A 12,257-nucleotide genomic window follows, 5' to 3' on the forward strand; every position below is an offset into this window, starting at 1 on the left:
GCTTCTCAATGTATGCTTAGATTTTGGGAAGCCTGGATGTTTGAGTTTGGGAATTTGGGAATGTTTTATGAGGTCCATTCTAATCCTCCTTGCACTCACCCACTTCCATCCCTGCAGCCCACGGGGGCTCACGGCGCTGCTGGGCTTCCATTTCTGGGGCTCTCCTTGGAGATCTTTGGATCTTTGACACATGAGAGGCTTTAAGGTGTGAAAAGAGGAGGTTCCCAATGGATGTTTGGATTGTGGGAATTCTGGATGTTTGAATTTGGGAATGTTTGGGATGCCTGGCAAGTTTTAAGAGGTCCATTCTAATCCTCCCCTTGCTAGCCCACCTCCCTCCCTGCAGCCCACGGGGGCTCACGGCCCTGCTGGGCTTCCATTTCTGGGGCTCTCCTTGGAGATCTTTGGATCTTTGACACATGAGAGGCTTTAAGGAGTGAAAAGAGGAGCTTCCCAATGGGTGTTTGGATTTTGGGAAGCCTGGCAGGTTTTAAAGAGTCCGTTCTAGTCCTCCACTCTGTTTTCTATGGGGAAATGCAGCATTGCTCTGTTTCCACTTCTTCTTGGCTTTCCTTGGAGATCTTTGACATGTGAGAGCTTTTGAGGGGTGAAAAGAGGGGTTTCTCAATGTATGCTTCGATTTTGGGAAGCCTGGATGTTTGAGTTTGGGAATTTGGGGATGTTTTAAGATGTCCATTCTAATCCTCCATGCATTTGCCACCTCCACCCTGTGGCCTACATGGGCTCATGGCCCTACTGTGCTTCCATGTTTTTGTGGCTCTCCTTGGGGATCCTTGAATCTTTGGCACATGAGAGTCTTTAAGGAGTGAAATGAGCAGCTTCCCAATGGATGTTTGGATTTTGGGAAGCCTGGCAAGTTTCAAGGAGCCCATCCTGTGTCTTCCCAGCGTCAGCACAGCTCAATGGTTTTGTTTTCTTCAACCTGCAGAACCACTGTTTGTCTTGCAAAGCCAGGCCTTGTTCCTGGTGCATTTCCCAATGGATTTGTCCATGAGTGTGCTGGAGAGAGAGAGAAATGCTGTCAAAACCTTCCTTTGATCTTTCCCAGGAAGGCAGCAGCAAAGAGAGCTTTGCAAAGTGCTTCATCCCCCCAAAATTACCTCTGAGTGCTGAGGTTTTCCTAGGACAGGCTGCCTTGGAGGTGTTTCCATGGCTGGTGGTTCTCCAAGGGGTTTTGTTGGAATGAAAACATGCAAAAGGCTCACTCAGGAGTCTGATTTCCTCCCAGGCTCAGATGAAACGGAGTCATCCAGCTTGGAATTGTATCTGGCACCCCCCAGAGCTGAGTTTGTCCCTGATGTAATTTGGGCAGTGGGCCAGGTCACTGAGCACTATCAAAATGCAGATTCACGGGGAGATGGACCCAAAAAAGTGGGACAGTGTTGGTATTAGCAGGTGCTGTTCCTAACAGAGATTTTCCTCTCTTCTCCCAGCCAGAAGGAAATGGGCACAGTCGAGGTTCTCTGCTGGGATTTTGGAGAGGAATAGGTACAGGGAATTGGGAGAAGTTCTTATTTTGGGATTTATTTCTGAGAGCAGGTTATCACTCAGGCAACTCTTGGAACTTTCCTTTATTCCCAGGGCTTGGGAGGTCTCTGCTTTAGTGGAATTATTACCAATCTGCTGGGTTTGGGGTATTTTTGACAATCATAGAATCAGGGGTTGCTTTGGCTTGGAAAAGACCTTAAAGATCATTTAATTCCAACCCAGACCATGGGCAGGGACACCTTCCATTCTCCCAGGTTGCTCCAAGCCCAGTCCAAGCTGGTCTTGGATGCTTCCAGGGATGGAGCAGCCCCAAAATTCTGTGGGCAACCTGTGCCTTCCTCACAGGGAAGATTTTCTCCCCAAAACCCCAATCTAACCATACTAAACCCTCCTGATTTTAATACTAAAAATCAACAAATGATTATGTACTCTACAAAGCAAAAAGAAACTGGAAGCACCACCCAGCTCCTTCCCCTGGCTGGAGCAATTCCAGGTCAGCTCAGGTGAAGGATCCAACCCCTCACATCCCCCCCATCGCTTCTCTCCCTGATTTGCAGAGCAAACCACACTGGGTTTCTCCTGCTCACGGCTCCGTTCCTATAAAAAAACCCAAATTTTATGGTGGCTGCTCAGCAGAGCAGATGTGGGTGTTGGTATCGGTGGCAGCCTCGCATACTTCAGCTTCTTGGGAACATGCCGGAGCTCACCCTGGGTCAGGGGTGGCTCCGTGGGGTGGAAAAGTCTCTCCTCCAACCCGTGCTTCCAAGGAAAAGCTCAATAGTCTTCAGTCATCTAGTCTTAAGGCAGTTTATTGCGAGTTATCTAAAAGTTTTTCTTCTCAAGATGCTGTGGTTTGCTCACAGCTCAGGCAGAGGCACACACACACCCTGACATCCTCTCTGACTCCTTCTCCTCTTCTTCTTCTTCTTCTTCTTCTTCTTCTTCTTCTTCTCCTCCTCCTCCTCCTCCTTCTCCTCCTCCTCCTCTTCCTCTGCCCCTACCCAGGGCTGCTGCTGTCTTTTATCTGGTACATTACGTGTTACATGTTTACAGTTTTTCCCCAATGCCTATTACCTATATTAAATGGTGCTTTTCTATCTTTTATATGGTACATTACGTGTTACATGGTTACAGTTTTTCCCCAATGCCTATTACCTATATTAAATGGTGCCTTTCTACTCTAAACCAATCTGTGAGTGCCAACATCACCAAGAACATGGAGGTGAGGAAGGAGAAAGAGGGAGGACAGGGCAGGCCCAAATCCCAAATCCATCTTAAAACCTCTGACCCCCATGGACAAAACCAAAACCCCCTGTACAGCACTCAAAAATTCTTCCCTCTACTTTGTGACTACTTCTACTCTAATATGTAAACTTCTGTGACTTCTTGTTCTTCTTGCAAGGTTGGTAAATTGTTCCATGGCTCAAACCCAAATTCCCAGCTGTTTGCAGCTGCCTGCCAGGGTCTCAAATGCTTCTGACCTGGGCCCGGAACATCCAAAATGTCTGAGGGACATTTTGAGTTCCAACAGGAACACTTTCTGCCTGGCAGAGTCTCAGGTTTAACACCCAGGATCCCTTTTCCCTGCTTCCCTCTGGAATTCCCAACAGGTTTTTCACACAGGGCCTGGATCCAGCTGCTCCCCTTGGGAATAGTTGGAGGAGGGGGCTGTGTCAAACAGGATTTAATGTGTTTCACCTGTGGATGTAGCTCAGTTTCCTCATGGATATTCTCCTCTTCTCCTGCTTCCACTTTCCCTCCCAAACGTGTGCTATCCATGGAGGATGGAATTGTTGAGGTTTGTGGTGGATATGAGGAAAATAAACCTCAAACTGAAGCCTCTCTCATTTGTCTGTTGCCATCACCTTCTAACTTTCAGGGCTCATCTTTTCAGGGTCATGTTTTCACAGGAGAAAAAAAGGGATGGGGTGGGAAAGCTCCAGGACCATCATTTTTCCCTTGGTGAGCAAAGTGTGGTTGGATTAGGTTTTTCTCCTATGTGAGCTGGGATATTTAATTTCTTTCTATTATTTTTGGTTATTCAGTATCAGAGCAGAGGCCTCCAAAACAAGGGAGGGGAGAGCTGGGATTGTTCACCTGCACAGGAGAAGCTTTGGGCTGAGCTCAGGGTGGCCTGGCAGGGCCTGGAGGAGCCCCAGGAAAGGTGGAGAGAGACAATTTCCAGGGATGGAGGGACAGGACACAGGGAATGGCTTCCAAGTGAAAAATTACAGGTTTAGATCAGATATTAGGAAAAATTTCCTCCCTGTGAGGGTGGGCAGGCCCTGGCACAGCTGGGGCTGTCCCTGGATCCCTGGCAGTGCCCAAGGGAGGTGTCCCTGCCATGGCAGGGGCGGAACAAAATGATCTTTAAGATCCCTTCCCACCCAACCCAGTCTGGGATTCTGTGATTCCATGAAACCCAAAACAATTCTGAACATCCCATTTCACACCTTCCTGCCCATTTCGCATCCTGGAAGTTTCTCACCAAAGAGAGCACAAAGTGCTTTTTACAAGTCCAAACCCACATCCACTGCTGAATTCCAAGCAGTATCCCAAAATTTTGCTTTAACTCCCACCAGCAGGAAACACAAGTTGCTCCTCCACTCATCCAAACCCACTTATTGTAAAAAATAAAATAAATTTTAAAAAACCCAAAACTAAAATAGGCATCTCAGAGCAGTTCTTGGATTGCAAGGGGCATGTTGCCATGCCACTAAACCACTGTTTATTTGCTGAGGTTTTCAGCTAAGAAAGGATTGAGGGTAATTTTAACTTCCTATTTTAGCAAGTCTCAAACAGGAGAATAAAATCTCTTGTTTGGGTTCAAATAAAATAAATAGACTAAAGAATAATGAAAAGAATAACACAAAATAATAAAAATAATAAAAATAATAGAAATAATAAAAAGAATAATATAAAGATAAAAAGAATAAAACCTTTCATGTTGAGGATATAAATCCACGTTAAGAGCTGAATTCAGAGCCCATAAATTGCTTTAATTGAGTTTTTATGCTTCTTTCATATCACAAGGAGGGAGCCACGTCCACCTGTTCCCTTGGAAGTTTTAACCATGGCCAATTCCCAGACCAAAGGGGAACAGGAGGGGAGGAAAAGCTTCCACCACATGGTTTAAGTTGAGAGATTATTTTGTGCCAGAACCGAGTGTAAAATGTCAAAGAATTTGACCTCCATGCACAGAAAAAGGAGATCCTGACCTCAACTCACCCCTTCCTTTGTGCAGAGGGGAAAATAAAAAACAGGCAGAGCCATGTGAGCTGTGCTGAGGGGTTTAGAGCCTTGAAAAGCATTTTTATTTTTATTTTTATTTTTATTTTTATTTTTATTTTTATTTTTCATTTTTATTTTTATTTTTATTTTTATATTTTTATTTTTATTTTTATTTTTATTTTTATTTTTATTTTTATTTTTATTTTTATTTTTATTTTATTTTTCATTTTTCATTTTTCTTTTATTTGTATTATTTTATTTTTCTTTTATTTTTATTTTTATTTTATTGATATTATTTATATTACACACAATTTTTATTGAGTATCTAATATATGTATTAAGGTTGAGTTTCTCCCAGCACTTGTCTGGGCCAGTCACTAAATCCACAATTCTTAATTTTGCAGTGGTTCAAGTTAACCAGCGTGGGTAATTCCAAAAAAATATGAACATAAGTTTCCTTTACATCAGAATTTTTTTGCGGGGCCAACAGAAATATTTGAAAATTCAGGCCCAGAAAATTCTTGTGGAGGCATTGATGTGAAGTTAATAAATTACATAAATAAATGGGGTTAGGAATATCATGCAAAAATGTGCAATTAAATAACTTTTTTTAATTATTTTTTTTTAATTAGCTCAAAAAATGTTCACAGAACCATGGAACCAAAAAATGGTTTGGGTTGGGAAAGAACCTTAAAACCAACCAGGGACACCTCCACTTGTCCAGGTTGCTCCAAGCTCCATCCAACTTGGCCTTGAATATTCTTCCCTCTTTTCCAACTGTTTGGATATTTTCTCTTGGAGATTTATTAATTATTTATTGACAAATAAATTAAGCTGTTTTCTCTAGGGAAAACAATCACTTTAAGCTACACCTCTGGTTCTTTTGTAAGGCTTTGATAGCCTTAAAATACCTGAGTTTGCTTTTTTAAAAAGCAAATTTTGTAACCTTAGATGTTCAGTTTCCTGCTTTTATGACCAAATCTAAAATCCCTGGAAAGGAGAGGCTGGAATAAAATTGCTGACAGCTCTTGAAGGGAAGAATTAGCCCTGAAAACAAAGCAAGGGAGATCATTTAAAGCTCAGCTCTTTGAATTAACACCAAACACGAGGACTGAGGGATTATTTTGGTACGAGCCGGGGCTTTTTGTGTTCCTCCAGGTGCACCACGCTTTGTTTAAGAGACATTTCAAGGTCCTTGCTATCGGGATCTGGGACAAAAAACACAGCCTGGGTTTATCAGGGTTCCCAGGAACCCGTGAAAAGCAGGAGGAGAGTCAAGGGCAGCACTGGAACCAGGGAATTACAACCAGGGAATTACCAGCTTTGTTCCTTCTCTGCCTGGATCAAGCCCCAATTTTTAATATTTTCGTTTTTAATTTCGCTTCATAAGCTGTGTGTTAATAGCACCAGAAGAATTTGCAGCGTTTCAGAAGGGATTTATGGGGTTGTCACTCTGCCCCCAAATTTTGCTGCTGGAAAATGCAGTTTTCAGGTGATTTGGGGCATTGAGGTTGGCGTGCTTGTAGCTCCCAGACCCATCCAGAGGTTCCCCAGGATCAGGGAATTCCCAGCTCTTCCCCTTGTGCCATAGGATAAAAACTGCTTAATTCCATTCCCTTTGGACACTCTGGTGTCTCCCCCAGCACGTGGTGCTTTCCCAGCAGATCATCCCTTTTCCACTGGATTAAAATCCTCTCCATCCCAAAAAAACACTCCCTGGAATGTCCAGCCAGTGCTGCCTGAGCTGGGCACTTTTCCTCTCAGCTCTGTTCGTGGAGCTGGATCCAGCACTTCTGGATGTTCTCTCCACCCCCAGAAGGTTTCCCCACCACGATTTGTCCATCCTGACCAAGGAAAATCCCCTTTAATGTATCCTCCTTCATCTCCTGGAGTGGGAATTTCCACTGGGATCCTGCTCTGGGTGAAGAGGAGGAAATTATTTTCCTCCTTCCCACTGCCTTCCATGCCAGCAGCCACCAAAAAGGGAAAAGAAGGAGCTGAAGCCACCCCATGGTGTGGAGCCACAGGAAAATTGTGGAAGTGGAGATGCTTTCCCAAAATACTTTGCCAACCAGATCTGTGGAGTTGGCAGGGCTCTGAGTGGCTCCATCAAAAAACGGGAATTTTATAGAGAAAAATGTCTTTTTCCATAAAATAAATATTTTTTATGTGATTTGCAATTATTGCTCGGCAGATAATGTTGATATGGAATTCCATCAGTAACTTCCAGAGTTTTCCTTTTTAAGGAGCACTTCAGAAGTGCCATCCTGGTGTCCATTTGTGGTGTCACAAACCAGTTTGCATCTAAACTGATGAGCACACCAGCTGGGTTAGAACACAAATTCCTCTGGAATTCTGGCCTGTGGAAATCCACCCTGAGGAAAAATCCCTGCTTTTTCACACCTCCCAACAAATACAGATATAAACCTCCTATTTTATAGAATTAAAGAAGGATTTGGGTTGGAGGGGGCTTTAAAGATCCTCTCTGGGGCTGCCCCTGGATCCCTGGAAGTGCCCAAGGCCAGGCTGGACAGGGCTTGGTGCACCTGGGACAGTGGAAGTGTCCCTGCCCTGGATCTGGATGAGCTTTAAGGTCCCTTCCAAGCCCAACCATTCCATGATCCTCTAAGATGTGCAAAATAAACGAAATAACTGCAATTATTGTAGAATTATATATTTTATATTTTATATATATTATAACAACAATATTATATTTTATATATTAATATAAAGTCTATTTTTTTCTTGGCTCTGGCCCTCCACATAATTTTTTTATTCAATCATTTCATCCCCTGTTGAAGGGGCTCCTTCCAGCAGGAGCCACATCTTCCCTTGGGTTTGAAACGTCTGTAATTCCATCTGGATTTGGGTCTGTAACTCCATTTAGATTTGGGTCTGTAACTCCATTTGGATTTGGATCTGTAATTCCCTTTGAATTTGAGTTTGTAATTTCATTTGGATTTAATCTGTAATTCCCTTTGGATTTAGGTCTGTAATTCTGTTTGGGTTTGGGTCTGTAACTCCATTTGGGTTTGGGTCTGTAATTCCATTAGGATTTGGGGCTGTAACTCCATTGGGATCTGGGTCTGTAATTCCATTTGGGTTTGGGTCTGTAACTCCATTAGGATTTGGTCTGTAATTTCATTTGGATTTGGGTCTGTAACTCCATTGGGATGTGGGTCTGTAATTCCATTGGGATTTGGGTCTGTAACTCCATTGGGATTTGGGTCTGTAATTCCATTGGGATTTGGGTCTGCAGTCCAGGAGAACACTGCATTGACCTGAGGCAGTGCAGGAGCTTCCAAAATTGAATGATAAAACTGAGATTATGAATATGTAGTTTCATTAGAAGTGCTTGATATCACATGGCAAAAAACACTAGAGTTTAAAATTTTAAAATATAGTAATATGTAGAAAATAAAATATAAGTTTTAGAACAAAAACTAGACATTCTTTACCTTCATAAGTTTAAACAGTATTTTCTAATTCAACAAAAAAATCCACATTACAAAATGCAAATAATTAGTAATTAAGTTGAAAGTAAAAATAATTTAAGTATCATTTCTTAAGTAGTTTTTCCTTTAAAATGTTTCTAAAGATAGATACAAGGCCATTTTTAACTTGTTAGTAAAATACTGGAAAACTCACAACTTGTAAGGCTATAATATAACTAATAATAAACATCAGAATCTAAATGCAAAATACCATCTGAAAAATACCATCAATACTTTCAATCCCAAACTTAATAAAACAAAAAAAAATACTAAAAGAAATCACAAAAAACCCAAAACAAACAAACAAAACACACACAAAAAAAACAACCTAAAACCTCCAAAAGGAGTTTTTAGCCTCCAAAAAGAAGGGTAATTCTGGTCAATAATTATCTGGTCAATAATTCTGGAGGATAATTATCCTCTGAAAGGAAGGATAATTCTGGTCAATAATTATCTAGTCAATAATTTTGGAGGATAATTATCCTCCAAAGGAAGGATAATTCTGGTCATTAACCTGCAGAGAGGTTCTGCAGCAGGGAGGGAGCAGAACCATTTGGTGCTGGCTCCAGAACAAATTGTTCTCCTTAAACTGCCAATGAAATTTAGGCTGGAAATGAGGGGATGGTTCCTGAGGACCAGAACAGCCCTGGATGCCTTCCAGGGGCTCTCAATCACACCAAGGTGGAATTCAAGATTGGATTTTGCTCTGAAAGTGAGAGCTCGAGGTGTGGCTGGGCTGCAGGGCCCAGGAGCTGCTCTCCAGGCCCACATTTGCTTCCCTTCCATCAATTCTCTGCTCCACTGGATGCATCCAGGGAGTTTTCATTCTCCAGGACATGCAGGAGAACGTTTGGGATCTTCTCTCTCTTCTCTGCAGCCAGGCTGGGAGAACTGGGAATGTCTAGGAGAAGGAAAAGCTCCAGGGAGAGCTCAGCCCTGCCAGGGCCTGGAGGGGCTCCAGGAGAGCTGCAGAGGGACTGGGGACAAGGATGGAGGGACAGGAGCCAGGGAATGGCTCCCACTGCCAGAGGGCAGGGCTGGGTGGGAGATTGGGAATTGGGAATTGTTCCCTGGCAGGGTGGGCAGGGCTGGCATGGAATTCCCAGAGAATCCCCTGGATCCCTGGCAGTGCCCAAGGCCAGGTTGGACACTGGGGCTGGAGCAGCCTGGGACAGTGGGAGGTGTCCCTGCCATGGCATGGGTGGCACTGGAAGATCTTTATTAAGGTCCTTTCCAACCCAAACCACTCCATGATTCCAGGATTCCATGACTGCATGACTCTCAACCCTTTCCTCTGCTGTATCTCAGTCTCCAGATAAAACCCTTCCCTGCAAACTCCCAGTTCCCACGTGGACCTCCAGGTCCTCAGCAATTCCCTGGATAAATCCCACCTGTGCTGGAGCCTCCATTTCCTTTCCAGCACTGGATCTGTCTGGTTCCTCCAGGATCCCTTCCCTTCAGCCACAGATTTGTCCCTCCATTCACAGAGTCACAGAATTCCCAGATTCACTGGATTGGAAGAGACCTTCAAGACCATCGAGTCCAACCCAGCCCTGGCACCCAGTGCCACATCCAGGCTTGGTTAAACACACCCAGGGGTGGTGACTCCACCACCTCCCTGGGCAGCCATCCCAGAACTTTGTCACCATTTCTGTAAAAACCTTTTCCTGATATCCAACCTGTATTTCCCTTGGTGCAGCTCCCACACGGGGCAGAGCGAGGTGAGGATCCAATTCCTCAACACCTGCCCGTGTTCCCAGCAGCATTCCCAGCTCCAGGGCCTCAGCCTTGCTCAAGAGCCTCACATTCAGCTTGGAAAATAACCATAAAAAAAAAAAGGCTCGAAATTGTTTGGCTTTTCCATCAACTAATGGAAAGAGTTATGTCATGGTGGTTAATCCGCAAGATTTCCAAGTGTCGATATATTTGAGATACCAATCTTCATATTCCAAATGCTTGGCACTTCCTGGGATTGAAAAAGCAATAAATATGTTCTCAGTCCCCAAGCAACACCTCCACTTCCACCAATTTTTCTTCTGCTTTTATCCCACCACACTGAGCATCCTCAAGGATAACTCAAAAAAACAAAGAGGAAATCTTGGGTTTCAAGCAGAGGAGTTGAGAGATTTGTATTTTGTTCTACATTTTGATGCTAATTCAGTGATATTTTTAGGCAAACAATTGAGAGATTGATTTTTTTACAGAGCATTTAGGAAAACTCAGGAAGCAGAAGGGTGTTTCAAGAGGGTTTTTGAAGGTGTCCAAGAGATTGATTTTTTTTACAGAGCATTTAGGAAAACTCAGGAAGCAGAAGGGTTTTTCAGGATGGGTTTTGAAGGTGTCCACCTAAACCATGGAGAAACCAGTCCCAGCTATGGAGCTGCCTTTGGAAAACCCTCTCCCTGAATCTTTAGGCAGCTCAAAAATTGGGCAGCTCATGCCCAGGCACAGTTTTATTTTCATTAATCAGCCCATGTCTGTTACCACGGGAGAGCTGATGGCTCCTGAGAGCAGAGCTGGCAGGCAGGGACAAGTATTCCCAGTTCAGTTTTGGACTTGCACAGCAATTCCTTCTGGTTTGTTTGGTTTGATCCCCTTCCACTCCCTGAGCCCTTCTCCGTTATGTCCTTGGGAAAGTGGAGCTGATCTCTGACCCAGGGCAGGAATTTCGTGCCAGGATTCTCCCGGAGAATTTCCTGGGCTCACTCCTGGCTCCTTTGTCTCTCTCACCTCTCCAAGGTGGAGCCTCTCCCTGCTCTTCTCCTAATTTTTGGGGTAGCATCTTCCAGCTCTACCTCAGGGGACGTTTTTGTCACCTGGAGCTCTTCCTTTTCCACGGAAACACCCCAGTCTGGCTCCCTGCTCCTTCCCAGGGCCAATCTCATCTCACCCTGGAGGTGTTTAAAGTAAACATCTCTGCCTGCCCCAAGGGCAGGTTTAAACTGGATATTGGAAAGGAATTGTTCCCCCTGAGGGTGGGAAGGCCTGGAAAAGAATTCCCAGAGAAGCTGTGGATGCCCCTGGATCCCTGGAAGTGTCCAAGGCCAGCTTGGAGTAATGTGGGATAATGGAAGGTGTCCCTGCCCATGGCAGGGGTTGGAACAAAATTATCTTTAAGGTCCCTTCCAATCCAAACCATTCCATGATTCTGAAGTTTGGATGGCAAACATTCAGCATCTGGGGTTTGCTTGTGTTTGGGGTTATTCCCCACTGGCCCTCAAAGCATTTTCTTGGCCTTTGAATGTCCCAGTCATGAGGAAGATTAAAAGCACTGATTGCAAAACCCTGGTAAATCAAATCTGATTTCTTTACAGACAAACCCAGTTTCTTTCCACAGCATTCTCCTCTTTAATCCCCTCTTGGCAGAACACGCCAGGGTTTGGATAGCAGAGCTCAAATTACCTTCCGTGGTAAATAAAACAAACAAGAAATAAATAAATAAGGGCTCCTTACCCTAAAAACAAACACCCACTGAAAACAGCTTCTTGTCCACCTGGTGCTGCCCAGGTGCCAGAAGATGCCACTTGGATTTTGTAATTGAAGGTGTTCTTTGCCCTCAAATTCGGAATTGAACATCTCCAAACTTGAGCTGTTGTCGGGGGCTGGGCTCTGCTCCCAGGGAACAGGGACAGAGAGGAAAGAGCCTCAGGCTGTGCCAGGGGAGGTTCAGTTGGATAATGAGGAAAAATTTCTTCCTGGAAAAGGCAGTCAGGCCTTGGAAGGGGCTGCCCAGGGAGGTTTGGAGGTGTCCAAGGAAGGTCTGAACATGGCACTCCGTGCTCTGGGCTGGGTGGGCACCAGCCACATGATCTTGGAGGTCTTTTCCAACCTTGATTCTGGGATTTATCCAATGCCAGGGACCTCATAATGGGAAAGCTGGACAGGACAGAACGCACATCCAACCAAGATGATTAATGCAACGTTCTCCGTTTATTAGTGAGAAGATGGCACTTTAGATACACTTCTACATGGTTTACAGTTTACAAAGGCACTCTCATTGGCAAGCTAACATTGTTTGTCTTT

This window comes from Lonchura striata, chromosome 2 (assembly GCF_046129695.1).
Source record: "Lonchura striata isolate bLonStr1 chromosome 2, bLonStr1.mat, whole genome shotgun sequence".
In the NCBI taxonomy this organism is placed as follows: Eukaryota; Metazoa; Chordata; class Aves; order Passeriformes; family Estrildidae; genus Lonchura; species Lonchura striata.